Source organism: Aotus nancymaae, unplaced genomic scaffold, assembly GCF_030222135.1.
Source record: "Aotus nancymaae isolate 86718 unplaced genomic scaffold, 86718_ANA_hifiasm-v0.15.2.pri h1tg000062l, whole genome shotgun sequence".
In the NCBI taxonomy this organism is placed as follows: Eukaryota; Metazoa; Chordata; class Mammalia; order Primates; family Aotidae; genus Aotus; species Aotus nancymaae.
This window is the reverse complement of record NW_026988476.1, coordinates 24,009,128-24,026,544: the sequence shown is the minus strand read 5'-3', so window position 1 is coordinate 24,026,544 and position 17,417 is coordinate 24,009,128. Positions and strand designations below refer to the sequence as shown.

General features: G+C 39.1%; 1 protein-coding gene and 1 pseudogene across 1 annotated transcript in view; both read left to right on the top strand.

Moving 5' to 3' along the window:
* BMP4 (bone morphogenetic protein 4) overlaps positions 1 to 17,417 on the top strand; it is a 121,867-nt gene that overhangs the window by 71,055 nt on the left and 33,395 nt on the right. The window lies entirely within an intron of this gene.
* On the top strand, positions 4,089 to 4,974 carry LOC105716411 (ATP synthase subunit gamma, mitochondrial-like; annotated as a pseudogene).

Genomic DNA, 17,417 nt, shown 5'->3' with positions numbered 1-17,417 from the left:
TAGTTTTAGTTTCTGGATAGAATTCCATTATATTGCTGTATGATAATTCATTTAATAATCTATATTTAGACAATTTTGGCAATTATTTTTTAAAAACTACTTGATGCAATTATATTAATTATTTAATTAAAAATTTTTTTTTTACAAACAGGGTTTTTCTCTGTCATCCAGGCTGGATTGCAGTTGCATGATCATAGCTTACTGCAACCTCAGACTCCTGGGGTCAAGCGATCCTCCTGCCTCAGCCTCCTGATTAGCTGGGATTACAGGTCTATACCACCATGTCCAGCTCATTGTTTTTTTCACAGCTTTTAGAGATATGGTCTTACTATGTTGTTCAGGTTTAATTACTTACATAATATTTGTCTCTTCTGTTAGACTCGTGACTTTTACATCTTTTTGAGTACAACTCACGGTAAGAAGTACCTAGTAATCTGTGACCCAACACTCACCTGTGTATGTGACATATGCATGTGACACACATGTAAGTGGAAAAAAGTCATGAAACAAAACTCACTTTCTGGTAATTTCTGTTGATTTCAATATCATTAAAATTTTTTTCTGGTTACAGTCTACTAAATTTATTTCATGATCCACAGGTGAGCTTTTGCCTTCAGTGTGAAAATCAGTGCCTAAGTCACCTGTTCCAGGGGAACAGAGGTGCTTGGCACGCAGGAGGCATTAATGCATCTTTATTGAAGGAACAGCTTGTCTTGAAACCTTTGTGTTCATCCATGACAACTGGTTAAGCGACATAGTGCATGGTTACCTCTAAGGACTCAGAAGTCAGACTGTGAGGGTTTAAATACCGGCTCTGCCGTGTACTAACTGGTGACCATATGCAACTTACTTGACCTCCCTGTGCCTCATTTTCCTCAACTGTAAAATGAGGATAATAATAGTGCCTAACTCATGGGATTGTTATGAAGATTAAATAAGTAAATTTTTAAAATATTTAAAGCAGTACCTTTAACATAATAAGCAATATGTTTTTATTAAATAAGTAGATAAATAAATAATAAATTTCTAGAAGTTGAATGATTAGATCAAAAGATACGTAAAAACTTAAGGCTTTTGAAATGCATAGGTAAACAACAGCCCATCCCTCTCTCGTCTGCTCCCTGCAGTTTTTGAACCAGCTTTTATTCCCACCAGCAGTACAGACTTGTAGAAGTGATATCCTATGGTGATAGTCCCTGTTTATCACTCACCTGAGAATGAGTAGACTGGTTACGAGTAAGAGCGGTAATGACTCTTTTAAGTAGTACCAGAAGAGAGGCCATATCCAGTTGCTCATGAAAAGAGGCATTGAAGGGCTGCCTATCAACACTGGCAGCATCAGGGTAGGTGAAACCTCAGGGGTACTCTGCAGAGGGAGTGGGAGGATCTAGCAGGTGCCTGGCCAGTGAGCAGAAAGGAAGACTCACAGGCAGACGCTCCTCTCCGGGACACGTCTTTCTTACTGCCATACTCGCCACTCTGCCACTTCTTGCTCTAAAATCCTGTCTCAAATCTGCAAGTATATAAATCCTATATAGTCTGTGTTGGTATGCTTTTCCAATCGATAAATTGCTTTGTGAAAAGCCGGCGTCTGCCTGAACTACACACACAAGGACACACACACAGCCTGTTGTTTTTCTGTTTGGTATTTGGAGAAATACATATCCAATTCAAGTTCCAACTTGTCTACAAAAGTCTCCCCTGACAACTCCAGCCCAGGTGGATCTCTCTTTCCTCTGAGCTCTCACAGCAATTTTAGGCAGTACCACAGTATTTAGTACTTAATTATACACTGTCTGGTTCTGGAATTGTCTCAGGGTGTTAGTCGTTTCCTCCTACTACAGGGTAAGTTCTTTGAGATCAATTGCTACGTCTTATATTTCTTTTGGATCCCTCGTTGGCCTGGCATGTAATAGGTCTTTAGTAAATAGCCAAAGATCAGTTGATTGATCCAAGGGTACATTGCATGACATTTGCATTGAAATAAAATTACATCAAGAAAGATGCTTACCATACTTTACAACTTTCATAAAATAAACTCAAAATGGAGCAAATATTAAAATATTTTAAAATCAAACAATAAGACTACTAGAATAAAATATGGGTAGATTTATTTATAATGGTGGAATTAATGAAATGAGCCCAGCCTTTCTAAATAGGATGCAAGCCTGGAAGCCATTAGAAAGAAATGATAGATAAATTTGATAACAAAAATTTAAAACTTTTCTATAGCAGACTTTGTTAATTTATAAGGATCTTGTACAAATCAAGATGATGAACAACCTTTCGTCTCCCCAGCCCAAATTGTAAGAGGGTGGAAAATGGTTAAATTTTCTTTCCAGCCTTTTCCTTTACTCATCTACAAAGGATCTTTCACCTCAACCAAGAAACTTGATCCTGCTCCTTCTTCATTTTCTGTCTCCCTAGCTATGTCTGTCTCCTTTCTTCCCTTATCAGTTTTCCCTTATGGTCTGAATCTTGAATATTCAAAAAGTGAGGGACTTTGTGGTAGTGTTTTAAGAAAAGAATAGCTTTTGGCTGGGCGTGGTGGCCCACGCCTGTAATCCCAGCACTTAGGGAGGCCAAGGCGGGCAGATCATGAGGTCAGGAGTTTGAGACCAGCCTGACCAACATAGTGAACCAGCCTGGCCAACATACAAAAATTAGCCCAGCATGGTGGCATGTGCCTGTAGTCCCAGCTACTGGGGAGGCTGAGGCAGGATAATTGCTTGAACCTGGGAAGCAGAAGTTGTGGTGTGGCGAGATCACGCCACTGCACTGCAGCCTAGGCAACAGAGCAAGACTCTGTCTCAAAAAAAAAAAAGAATAGCTTTCTTTGAACTTACTGTAGTTGGCAGAAGTGTTAGCAAGTGACTTTCAGTGGGCATCCCAGCCACTTATGCCTTAAATATATCAGTGTCTAACGCTGCATGATTGTCAATAGTTAATGTCATTGGCTAAATGTTATGTGGCTAACCTTTCCTGAGTATCATGCTTTACCCAAAAGTCAATGTATTAGGTGCTCCACTGAGAAAGGCTATTACTATCACACCATAGCATATAATTTTGAAAAACTTGGAATATCAGAAATCATATGCAACACTTCATTTTAGGGTGAAAGCTAAAGCATATGCAGGAAAGAGAAAATCATATGCCAATTTTTAAATGTTTGTTTGCTTTCTAGTTTTGATTTTATTCAGAATAATAGAATCAAACCAGGAATGCATTTTTTTTTCTTATCACCAAGAAAAAACTCAAGTCTTCCTAATGTTACCAAGCAAATGAAAAAGAACTACTGTTCATAGAGAAGATACTCAAGACAGAGGTGAATAGATGAGCTCTGTTGTATGATGTTATTGAGGATATTGTTAAGAAGGTTGGTGTATAAATAAGGAAGTCACTGAAAGTGATCTAGGTTAATTTTAAATTTCTTGGAGAACACATTAAAAAGCATCATTGTTTATCAAGTGGAAAGAAATGTTGATAGTGAGAGAAAAGCTTATCTTTTATAGAGTATAAGCTATTACAAAGAATAAGGGGGAATTAAAACTATTGGGTTAGATTACCTGAGAGTATTCCCTTGGGAATGCCAACTTCCTGACATTCTGATTATTTCAAAGAGCAATGAAAAGATATGAATGTACAAAAGTGGATGCCTTTGTTTTCCTTTGGGGATCCTTCAGTATATCCTGGAAAATGTAGTTGTCTCTAACCATTTTTATTTAGGAAATTTGGAAAATAATTTTTTTTAAGACTTAGTCACTCTTGTTGTCCAGGCTGGAGTGCAATGGCGTGATCTTGGCTCACTGCAACCTCCAACTCCCAGTTTCAAGCAATTCTCCTGTCTCAGCCTCCTGAGTAGCTGGGATTACAGGCATGAGCCACCACGCCCGGCTAATTTTGTATTTTTAGTAGAGATGGGGTTTCTCCATGTTGGCCAGGCTGATCTCGAACTCCTGACCTCAGGTGATCCACCTGCCTCAGCCTCCCAAAATGCTGGGATTACAAAAATGAGCCACCACACCCAGCTGGAAAATAATTTTTTAAAATCATAAATACCACCGACCTTCAGCAGAGCTGTGGCTACCATGTTCTCTAGCATGGGCGTCACTGGACTGTCAGCCTGGACTTTGCAGCCACAATGGATTCAAGTTTGAAATATGGCAACTTTGAAAGGTATTACCAGGTGATTAAAGTCCATCACAAACATCCAGAAAATTACCAAGTCTATGCAAATGGTAGCCGAGCAAAATATAGCCGAGCTGAGAGAGAGTTCAAATATATGGACTGGGGTCTTTGGCTCTGTATGAAAAAGCTGATATCAAGGTGCCTAAAGACAAGAAGAAACACCTCCTTATTGGTGTGTCATCAGATCAAGGACTGTGTGGTGCTATTTATAACTCCATTGCTAAACAGATGAAAAGCGAGGTTGCTACATTAACAGCAGCTGGGAAAGAAGTTATGCTTGTTGGAATTGGTGACAAAATCAGGAGCATACTTTCTAGGACTCATTCTGACTAGTTTCTAGCAGCTTTCAAAGAAGTGGGAAGAAAGCTCCCTAATTTTGGAGATACATCAGTTATTGTCCTTGAATTACTAAATTCTGGATATGAATTTGATGAAGGCACCATCGTCTTTAATCGATTCAGGTCTGTCATCTCCTATAAGACAGAAGGAAAGCCCATCTTTTCCCTTAATACCATTGCAAGTGCTGAGAGTATAAGTATCTATGATGATATTGATGCTGATGTGCTGCAAAATTACCAAGAATATAATCTGGCCAACATCATCTACTACTCTCTGAAGGAGTCCACCATTAGTGAGCAGAATGGCAGGATGACAGCCATGGACAACACCAGCAAGAATGTTTCTGAGATGATTGACAAATTGATATTGACATTCAACTGTACCCGCCAAACTGTCATCACAAAAGAGTTGATTGAAATTATCTTTGGAGCTCCAGCTCTGGGTTAATGAAAATCAACTTCCATCCTTGGACAAGAGGTTAAGAAGGAAAATTCAGCTGGCTGATTTTGTTTTTAGTTTACTGCTTTCTTTGTCAAAAGAAACTGTTCCTCCATTTTTGTAAATTATCTTACAATAAACAACTTAAAAAAATAAAATCATAAATATCATTTATCTTCATGCACTTGTATGCAAGATGAAAGGTACTATGTATATGGTACATTTTGTCCAAATTTGCTGAAGAAACACACACAAACATAATGAGTCATTGGTGAGTCTCAGGTGAAACCTGGCAGTGACCACACTAAATCTAAGGCCATTTTTCAAATACCAAAGTGAGTTTCTGGGCTATGGATTAGCAGTCCCCTTAATGATTATTTCCACAGTGTTTCACTCATTTTGGTTAATGTAAATACTCCATTATTTTTACTATTTGGAAGGTAGATATAGTAATAAAAATTTAAATCTGATCTGTAATCTCTATTTAAAAGTATTTAAAAATACTTCAATGTGGCATTCTGTCAATTGGGAGGTAAATGGAATTCATGAAGGCCAAAGGGGAACAGGCTTCTCTTCCTGTGAAGGTCCATTAGCCACAAGGCATGGAAAAGAGGGCAGATGAGAGCCATTCATAGCACACAAGCCACAAAGAACGCCTGTGAGTCTTTTGAGGGGAAGTTCATTCTTACTTCAAATCAGAGCATGGTGGAAGAGAACGGACTCCTGCTGTTTAAGGATTTGTACTCCGGCAAATGAGATACATATCTTGAAGATATGTAGTTAGTTAAATCTTTAAAAGGAACAGATATATTTTAAAAAAATGGACTAATAACAATGGAAAGTGCATTCGTAAAGGAATAAACTCAATGGTGTTATTTATTATCACAAATTTTACAGAGAGGAATCAAATAACTTTCATTTGATTGATCGAGGAGGGTGTCATAGTTGGAGAGAGATTTTGAAAACTGGCAGAAGAATAAGAAAGAAGTAGTTTGTTTAGGATTCATCGCTATTAAAAAATACTTTGTGACTCTGACTTTTTAAAGTATAAACAGGAGAATTATTCTTTTAAAAATACAAGCGGGTATTGCTTAAATCTATATTGTATTAAAAATAGTTTTCATGTTAGTTTAAAAATTTGCTCATGAACAAATCTGTCTTGGTGTTTGTAGTCACAACTTATTTTTTTTTAATTTTCATTTATTTATTTTTTTATTGCATTTTAGGTTTTGGGGTACATGTGAAGAACATGCAAGATTGTTGCATAGGTACACACATGGCAGCGTGATTTGCTGCCTTCCTCCCCATCACCTATATCTGGCATATCTCCCCATGCTATCTCTCCCCAACTGCCCACCCCCCTCTATCCCTCCCCTGTTTCCCCCCAACAGACCCCAGTGTGTGATGCTCCCCTCCCTGTGTCCATGTGTTCTCATTGTTCAACACCCGCCTATGAGTGAGAACATGCGGTGTTTGATTTTCTGTTCTTGTGTCAGTTTGCTGAGAATGATGGTTTTCAGGTTCATCCATTTCCCTACAAAGGACACAAACTCATCGTTTTTGATGGCTGCATAATATTCCATGGTGTATGTGTGCCACAATTTCCCTGTCCAGTCTATCATTGATGGGCATTTGGGTTGGTTCCAGGTCTTTGCTATTGTGAACCATGCTGCACTGAACATTCGTGTGCATGTGTCCTTATAGTAGAACGATTTATAATCCTTTGGATATATACCCAGTAATGGGATTGCTGGGTCAAATGGAATTTCTATTTCTAGGTCCTTGAGGAATCGCTGTCTTCCAAAATGGTTGAACTAATTTACACTCCCACCAACAGTGTAAAAGTGTTCCTATTTCTCCACATCCTCTCCAGCATCTGTTGTCTCTAGATTTTTTAATGATCGCCATTCTAACTGACGTGAGATGGTATCTCAATGTAGTTTTGATTTGCATTTCTCTAATGACCAGTGATGATGAGCATTTTTTCATATGTTTGTTGGCCTCATGTATGTCTTCTTTTGTAAAGTATCTGTTCATATCCTTCACCCACTTTTGAATGGGTTTGTTTGTTTTTTTCTTGTAAATCTCTTTTAGTTCTTTGTAGATTCTGGATATCAGCCCTTTGTCAGATGGGTAGACTGCAAAATTTTTTTCCCATTCTGTTGGTTGCCGATTCACTCTAACGACTGTTTGTTTTGCTATGCAGAAGCTGTGGAGTTTGATTAGGTCCCATTTGTCTATTTTGGCTTTTGTTGCCAATGTTTTTGGTGTTTTGGTCATGAAGTCCTTGCCTACGCCTGTGTCCTGAATGCTTTTGCCTAGGTTTTCATCTAGGGTTTTTCTGGTGTTAGGTCTTATGTTTAAATCTTTAATCCATCTGGAGTTAATTTTAGTGTAAGGTGTCAGGAAGGGGTCCAGTTTCTGCTTTCTGCACATGGCTAGCCAGTTTTCCCAACACCATTTATTAAACAGGGACTCCTTTCCCCATTGCTTGTTTTTGTCAGGTTTGTCAAAGATCAGATGGTTGTAGATGTGTGGTGTTGCCTCCGAGGCCTCTGTTCTGTTCCATTGGTCTATATCTCTGTTTTGGTACCAGTACCATGCTGTTTTGATTACTATAGCCTTGTAGTATAGTTTGAAGTCCGGTGGTGTGATGCCTCTCGCTTTGTTCTTTTTGCTAAGAATTGACTTGGCTATGTGGGCTCTCTTTTGGTTCCATATGAAGTTTAAGGTGGTTTTTTCCAGTTCTGTGAAGAAGGTCATTGGTATCTTGATGGGGATAGCATTGAATCTGTAAATTACTTTGGGCAGTATGGCCATTTTCACGATATTGATTCTTCCTAACCATGAACATGGAATGTTTCTCCATTTGTTTGTGTTCTCTCTTATTTCATTGAGCAGTGGCTTGTAGTTCTCCTTGAAGAGGTCCTTTACATTCCTTGTTAGTTGTATTCCTAGGTATTTTATTCTCTTTGTAGCAATTGTGAATGGCAGTTCGTTCTTGATGTGGCTCTCTTTAAGTCTGTTATTGGTGTATAGGAATGCTTGTGATTTTTGCACATTGATTTTGTATCCTGAGACTTTGCTGAAGTTGCTTATCAGTTTCCCGAGATTTTGGGCTGAGACAATGGGGTCTTCTAGATATACAATCATGTTGTCTGTAAATAGAGACAATTTGACTTCCTCCTCTCCTATTTGAATATCCTTTATTTCCTTTTCTTGCCTGATTGCTCTGGCTAGAACTTCCAGTACTATATTGAATAGGAGTGGTGGGAGAGGGCATCCTTGTCTAATGCCAGATTTCAAAGGGAATGCTTCCAATTTTTGCTCATTGAGTATGATATTGGCTGTTGGTTTGTAGTAAATAGCTTTTATTATTTTGAGATACATTCCGTCAATACCTAGTTTATTGAGGATTTTTAGCATAATGGGTTGTTGAATTTTGTCAAAGCCTTCTCTGCATCAATTGAGATAATCATGTGGTTTTTGTCTTTGGTTCTGTTTATGTGGTGAATTATGTTTATAGACTTGCATATGTTGAACCAGCCTTGCATCCCGGGGATGAATCCTACTTGATCATGGTGGATAAGCTTTTTGATGTGCTGTTGCAATCGGCTTGCCAGTATTTTATTGAAGATTTTTGCATCTATGTTCATCATGAATATTGGCCTGAAGTTTTCTTTTCTTGCTGAGTCTCTGCCAGGATTTGGATTTAGTATTAGGATGATGTTGGTCTCATAAAATGATTTGGGAAGGATTCCCTCTTTTTGGATTATTTGGAATAGTTTCAGAAGACATGGTACCAGCTCATCTTTGTATGTGTGGTAGAATTCAGCTGTGAACCCATCTGGTCCTGGGCTTTTTTTGCACCCCAAAAAAAATCATAATAATAATTACCAATTAAGAGTGGTAGGCTCTTAATTGCTGCCTCAACTTCAGACCTTGTTATTGGTCTATTCAGGGTTTTGACTTCTTCCTGGTTTAGGCTTGGGAGGATGCACATGTCCAGGAATTTATCCATTTCTTCCAGGTTTACTAGTTTATGTGCATAGAGTTGTTTGTAATAATCTCTGATGATGGTTTGAATTTCTGTGGAATCTGTGGTGATATCCCCTTTATCGTTTTTTATTGCATCTATTTGGTTATTCTCTCTTTTCTTTTTTATTAATCTGGCTAGTGGTCTGTCTATTTTGTTGATCTTTTTGCAAAACTAGCTCCTGGATTTATTGATTTTTTGAAGGGTTTTTTGTGTCTCTATCTCCTTCAGTTCTGCTCTGATCTTAGTTATTTCTTGTCTTCTGCTAGGTTTTGAGTTTTTTTGATCTTGCTCCTCTAGTTCTTTCAATTTTGACAATAGGGTGTCAATTTTAGATCTCTCCTTGCTTCTCATGAGGGCACTTACTGCTATATATTTTCCCCTAGAGACTGCTTTAAATGTGTCGCAGAGATTCTGGTATGTTGTGTCTTCGTTCTCGTTGGTTTCAAAGAACATCTTTATTTCTTCCTTCATTTCATTGTTTATCCTGTCAACATTCAAAAGCCAGTTGTTCAGTTTCCATGAAGCCGTGCGGTTCTGAGTTAGTTTCTGAATTCTGAGTTCTAACTTGATTGTACTGTGGTCTGAGAGACTGTTTGTTATGATTTCCATCTTTTGCATTTGCGGAGGAGTGATTTCTTTCCAATTATGTGGTCAGTTTTAGAGTAGGTGCGATGTGGTGCTGAGAAGAATGTATATTCTGTGGATTTGGGGTGGAGAGTTCTGTAAATATCTATTAGTTTTGCTTGATCCAGGTATCAGTTCAAATCCTGGATATGCTTGTGAATTTTCTGTCTCATTGATCTAATATTGACAATGAGGTGTTAAAATCTCCCACTATTATTGTGTGGGAGTCTAAGTCTCTTTGTAAGTCATTAAGAACTTGCCTTATGTATCTGGGTGCTCCTGTATTGGGTGAGTATATATTTAGGATAGTTAGCTCTTCTTGTTGCATTGATCCTTTTACCATTATGTAATGTCCTTCTTTGTCTCTTATGATCTTTGTTGCTTTAAAGTCTATTTTATCAGAGAAGAGAATTGCAACTCCTGTAGTCACAAATTAAGCAGTTGTTTGTGGTGTATGTGGAAGAACTCTACATTCTAGAATAAAAGGGGATAACATGTTCTAGGGATTCTGGCCATTTACTAGTAGTCTGACTCTCACCATCTAAGCTTTCTTTGGCCATTAAGGACGCTACAGTATTGTCACATTAGGGCACAGGGACTGAGTGGGTGACAAAACTCAGAACTGGGCCTTGGTTGTGACTTACCCCAATGGCTTCTTAAACAAGAAGTGGAGGACAAGGGTTTCCATTGCCCTACCCAGGAAGGTAGGTCCAGGTCAAACCTGGAACTTCGGCTATATGATCTACGTGCCAAGATATATGGTTACAACACAATAATCATTGATAGCTTTATTACTCATTTTAGGGTGGGTTCCCTAACCAGGGATTTGGAGGCTCTTGAGGAAGTCTGCAATTTCCTTGAAATTATAAGCAAAATTTGGTATACAGATGAGTATGTGTGTTTTTCTTGGGCACAATTCATCAGAGTCTCAAAGGAATCGTAATCTGAACAAAAATGAGAATTACATCTCTAGAAGGGAAAAATTCTCTAGAATTTTTCTAATGAGCTAGAGTGTATAATTTCTGGCTACTTGTTTTTAGGATAATTAAGTTGAACAATTTAAAACATGCTGTGGTTTCAATGTGTCCTTCAAAAGTTCACGTGTTTGAAACTTGGTCCCCAGTATAGCAATGTTCAGAGGTGGGACCTTTGGGAGATGATTATGTCATGAGGGCTCTGCCCTTGTGAATGGACTAATCAATTAATAGATTAATGGATTATTGAGGGAATGGGTTAGTTATCATCAGAGTGGTTCTGTTATAAAACCCAGTTTGGCCATCTCTTATGAGCTTCTCACCATGTGATGCCCTGTGTTGCCTCAGAACTCTGCAGAGAGTTCCCACCAGCAAGAACGAGCTCACCAGAAGCAGCCCCTAGACCTTGGACTTTCCAGTATGCAGAAGTATAAGAAAAAATTTCTTTTCTGTATAAATTACCTAGTTACAGATATTCAGTTATAGCAACAGAAAAAAGATTAATATAAAATTTCATTACATTTTCCTTTTTGTATAATTTTTATTGCATACAAATATAAAACAGTATTTTTTTACCCAGAGATAATCTTCTCATGTAGAAAAAACATGTGTGTGAGTTAGTTCATTGATTGCAAATGAAATGCTATTTTAAAATTCTGTTAAAATGGAAATGCCGTGCCATACTTCAACATTCTATTTAAATTCTATTTTATCCAAAAGATCTCAAAGTTTTTCTCAGAAGGTAATGAAACCACAGTCCCCTCCCAACCCGTCTTTAGGAAATATAAAGTAATCAAACTTTTTATAACTGAAAAGTATATTACAACTCTAGTTAACCATTTAAATGTTTTTATTTAAAAGAGATAAATAAGTCAATGGAAAAGATAAAATGGAATTATGAAAATGCTCAATTAAATCTGGAGAAAACAGAAAGAAGAAAATAGAAACTAAAGCCAGGCATGGTGGCTCATATCTGTAATCCCAGTGAACTGGGAGGCTAAGTCAGGAGGATTGCTTGAGGCCAGGAGTTGAAGGCTGCAGTGAAACATTACACTCCAGTCTGGTCATGACAGAGCAGGATCCTGACTCGGGGAAAAAAAAAAGTGCAAAGTCAGGAGGATTGCTTGAGGCCAGGAGTTCAAGGCTGCAGTGAAACACTACACTCCAGCCTGGTCATGACAGAACAAGATCCTGATTCAGGGAAAAAAAAAAAAAAAAAAAAAAAAAAAAAAAAGTGCAATGAATAGAAAACAACTAGCAAGGTGGTAGAGTTTATTCTAATGATACCAATAATCACTTTAAATGTAAATGTTCTAAACACACCATTTAAAAGACAGAATTTGTTAGCTTGGATAAAATAGCAAGATCCAACTGCATGCTGTGTACAACAAGCCCACTTTAAATTTAAAGGTTTAGATCAAAAAGCAAAAAGATGGAAAAACATGCGAAATGAAAACATGAACTTAATACAAGCTGGAGTTAAATACACTAATTTCAGATGAAGTAGACTTCAGAATAACAAAAATTATCAGGGATAAAGAGAAACTTATGTAATAAAAAAGGAGTCAATTTTCCAAGAACATACAACAATCCCAAGTGTGTATGCATTTAAAAATAGAGCTTCAAGACATATGAGTAAAGAACTGACAGAAGTAAATAAAGAAACAGACAGATACTCCAATTATAATGGCACGCTTTAACACTCCTCTCATAGTAGTTGATAAAACAAGTTGGCAGAAAATAACGAAAAATATAGATGAGCCAGGCATGGTGGTGCCTGCCTATAGTTCCAGCTATTTAGGAGGGTGAGGTGGGAGGATTACTTGAGCCCAAAAGTTCAAGGCTGCGGTGAGCTAAGATGGCACTACTGCGGTCCAGCCTGGGTGACAGAGTGAGACATCCTCTCTAAAAAAATTTTTTTGACCAGCCTGGCCAAGATGTTGAAACCTCATCTCTACTAAAAATACAAAAATTAGCTGGATGCGGTGGCACGTGCCTGTAATCCCAGCTATTCAGGAGTCTGAGGCAAGAGAATCGCTTGAACCTGGGAGGCGGAGGTTGCAGTGAGCTGAGATCGCGCCACTGCACTCGAGCCTGGGTGACAGAGTGAGACTCCATCTCGCAAAAAAAATTTTTTTAATTTTAAAATTACAAAAAAAATGATGACCTAAACAGCATTTCCCAGTAACTTGACCTAATTGAAATTTACAGACCACTCCACCCAGTGGCAGTAGAACACATATTCTTCTCAAGCACTCATGAAACATTCACTAACATAAACTATATTCTGAGCTATAAAGTAAACCTTAACAAAATTAAAAGAAGAGAAATCACATTGTGTTAGTCCATTTTTCATAATGCTGATAAAGATACCCTTTATCTGGGGAACAAAAGGTTTAATGGATTTATAGTTCTACATGGCTGGGGAGGCCTCACAATCATGGCAGAAGGCAAAGAGGAGCAAGTCACATCTTACACGGATGGCAGCAGGCAAAGAGAGAGTTTGTGCAGGAAAATGCCCATTTTAAAAACCATCATATCTCGTGAGACTCATTCACTGTCACAAGCACAGCACAGGAAAGACCCGCCCGCATAATTCAATCACATCCCACCAGCTTCCTCCCAGGACACATAGGAATTGTGGAATTACAATTCAAGATGTGATTTGAGTGGAGACACAGCCAAACCACATCACACATAGAATATGTTTTTAGACCGTAGTGAAATTAAACAGAAACATAAAATAGAAAGATAACAGGAAAATCACCGAATGTTTGGAAATGAAACAGCATGCTCCTCAATAATCCATGGGTCAGAGAGGAAGTCTCAAGGGAAATTTTAGCACATGGATATGAAGCTGGGACTTGATGTGGCATGAGGAAGTTGGCATAGCCTAGCACTGAAATGGAAGCAGGAGCCAGGCCTTCAGGCCCCTTGTGAGATGTGGAATGAGATTCAGGCAAAGGTGGAGTTATGGGTGTGGGTTGGGGCACTGGGATGGGGGAGTAGTGCGTGGAGGACATTTAGGACGCTTATGGTATTGTTTCCAGCACAACTGCCCTTCTTTTCTTCCTCTAAATGTTCTTCTTTAATGAACACAGTAAATCACTTCCTTGGGCCAGGTGGGTTAACAAATGATATGAGACAGTTTGGAGTGGAGCACTCAATTCTGAGCTCTTTGCTTTTGATCCCTTTCTTCCAAACCTTAAAGTATCCCTCACCGCTTTCCCCATTATGTTGAAATTGTAAAAATTATAACTATGGTTTGCTATGAGGCAGACACTTTGCTAAGCATTTTACAAACATGACTTTATTCAGTCTTCACACACACACACACACACACACACAAACACAAACCCATTGGGGAGATATTCTTATCCCCATTTCACAAAAGTGTAAACTGAGGTACAGAGAGATTAAGCAGGCACGAGAAGGTGGGTAGCAGTGTCAGGATTTAACTCCTGTTTTGTCTGATTCTGAAGATTCTCAATACCCATGATAAGCTGCTTCCCACTGTGGGTGTTGAGAATGTGGCTGTTAACTTTGTGCATCTGGGTATCTAAAAACAAAAAGGTCTAAAATGATCTGACCGAGAAGCTTTTGCTTTCCTTGGGCAGAAATCTACATTGTTAGGAATGCCCAAGGAGGGTTTAGTGAGAGTGGATGCAGCAATCATATTTAAGTAGAACCACTGAAACACAGATTTATAATATCTTCACTAGTGTAGCTCTGGTTTAATCATCCGTAGCCCTGCTATCTTCAGTGAGCCTGTTCTTTTGACTCTTCCTCAGTGGGCCTCTGGAACCAAACACAAGCAGCATGGAGGAGAAGCTCAGTTTAGCCACGTAGTTTTCAAGCTGGGCTTTTTGTAATTGCCTGTAAAATACTGATACCAAAAGCAAAATGAAGCATTTAAAAATGTGTAGTAATCCTTTTCACCAAGCAGTAGAAATATTGAAAGAGGAAGAAAGGATGTTAACCTGCTTACTTGGAGAGAAAAGATATTTGTGTAGTCAGAAAAAGAAAAATATAAGACAGGTTGTTGATGGCATAAAATATAAAATGTATGTACATTGCAACATGGTGTTTAAGCCCTCCAGCTCTGGATTCAGACAACCTGGGATCAAAAACTGGTTCTACCACTTACTAACTGTGTGACCTTGGGTTTGTTACTTTAATCTCACTCTGCCTCAATTTCCTCATCTGAGAAATGGGGATAATAACAGTGTTTATTATTATACAGGGCTATTGTGAGGAGTACATTATATACATTACATATAATACATATATATGTAGGAATAAGTGTTCAAAAAATTTTAGTTATGATTGTTTGTCCAACACTATTATAGAATTAAAACATGTTTGGGGTAGGTAGTTCAAGGCCCAAAGAACTGAGATGCGAAAGTGTTTACCCTCCTTTAAGATCCTGATCAAGTGCACTTTCCTGAACTTTCAAGAGAAAATCCTTCCCTCTTTCTAAACTTTGGGTAAATTACTGGTTTAACATTCATTACATTTTGAGTATAGTTATTTGTATAGAAACATGTTGGCCACTCTTTGAGGGCAAGACAGGATCTCCTTCATCTTTCTCCATTCACTCTCCCTTACCTCATCCTGACCTGGAAAAACAAATAGCACTTAGGATAGTGTCTGGAACTTAGCTGGCACTGAATATGGTAAATGTTTGTTAAATTGAACTGAACTGAATTGAAATGCAAAGACTGGGCCCACCTAGGGAAAAAAGACTGAAAGAGCAAGAAGAAAACTGAGAGTTTGCTGCCATTTGTCATGCAGAAACAGGACTATCTTGCTTATATGTAATTGAATGAAAGGCACTCAACACTGTTGAGCTGCTGTGGCTGAAAGGTAACAAAAGCTTATTTGAGCCTGTTGAGGTGAGGTGGGTGCAAATAATCCTTTAGGAAATATTGACTGGCCAGCCTTGTAACTTGTAGGAATTCTGGCCCCCAATTTTAGTAGGAGAGTCAAGCTCAGAGATCTCTGAGAAGCTTTTTATAAAATAGAGCTTGTGCAGCTTTACTTGTGCAAATTAGTGTGAGCTAAAAGCAAGTGTTCAACAGACTTTACTGTGATTCCCCAGTTCATGAAATTCATAGGGATCAAATTTGACAAGAGTGTGTCTGACTTTGTTCTGTGGAAGCCCGAGCAAAGTCATGGAAACCAGATACAATTAGTTGTACTGCCATAGTACAGAGACTCTGACCCACGAGTGTTATTTGTCCTGTAGTGTAAATACATTCATATGCACACACACACCCCCCACATTATTTTAATAGGCAGTCACTTCATTGATAGAGCTTTTGAGCAGTAACCACAGTGTTGGTATCCAGAAATTGGCTTCTGTCTTTCATAAAACATTTACTAGTACTGAGTGTTTTCATGTTTGGTGCCTCAGCTTTTGGTTCTCACCTTTGCATTGTCTGTCAAGATCTCCTGTGAAGTATTTAAAATGAAAATTCCTGGCCCCACACCTTTAGAGATTCTGACTCAGCAGATGTGGGGCAGAGGCTAAGATAATCTGGATTTGGCAGATAACAGGCAATCCAGAAGACTTGGTGTGGGTACTTTTTGAGGTCTAATAGGTCTACTGCCTACATTGTACCATTGAATCAATGAGACTGGTGAGATTTCAGTGGCTTTGGTAACTCCAACACAAAAATCTAGCTGAAAGGCTGGGCATGGTGGCTCATACCTGATACAAGAGGATTGCTTGAGCCCAGGAGTTTGAGACCAGTCTGGGTAACATAGCTGTCAGGCCTCCAAGTCTAAGCCTGGCCATTATAGCCTTGGTGACCTGCACGAATACCTCCTGATGGTCTCCAGGAGCCAGAAAGTCTGACTGGATGACCACAAATAGAAGTGAAACAACTGGTTCCTGCCTCAACTGATTGCTCTCCCCCTGCAAACTTCAACCATTGTTCCTGCTCAGCCTTATGAAAATTTCCCCCTAGACATTAGGTTTCTCAAGACCCCACCCCGTAACTACGTAATTTGCCGTACCCTCTCCTCTAATTGCAACTGATAACCCCTACCCTTATGGTCATGCCTGTTTGTAATAAATGACCCCTACCCTTGTGACCATGCATCCCATGACACCCTTCCCCTCCCTAAGATAGATTACCACCTTTAGCTGACCATTTCCCCCAACCTGTATTACCAATCCCCTTCCTACCCCCTTTGCCTAACTCCTTTCTCGGACTTGGCCTGCTTGTGCCCAAAAGTAAAATAAGTGGCCTCGTTGCCCAGACAAAGCCTGCCTGGTGGTCTCTTTATTCGAGTGACATGCCTAACAATAGCGAGACCTCATCTCTACTAAAAATTTTTAAAAATTGCCGGGCACAGTGGCTCAAGGCTGTAATCCCAGCACTTTGGGAGGCCGAGGTGGGTGGATCACGAGGTCAAGAGATCGAGACCATCCTGGTCAACATGGTGAAACCCCGTCTCTACTAAAATACAAAAAATTAGCTGGGCATGGTGGCGCGTGCCTGTAATCCCAGCTACTCGGTAGGCTGAGGCAGGAGAATTGCCTGAACCCCGGAGGCAGAGGTTGCGGTGAGCCGAGATCGCGCCATTGCACTCCAGCCTGGGTAACAAGAGCGAAACTCTGTCTCAAAAAAAAAAAAAAATTATCTCGGCATGGTGGCACATGCCTGTAGTTCCAGCTACTCAGGAGGCTGAGGCAGAATGACTAGTTGAGTTCAGGAGTGCGAAGCTGCAGTAAGCTAAGATGGCACCACTTCACTCCAGCCTGGGCAACAGAGTGACACCTTGTCTCAAAAAAAGAAAAAAGAAAA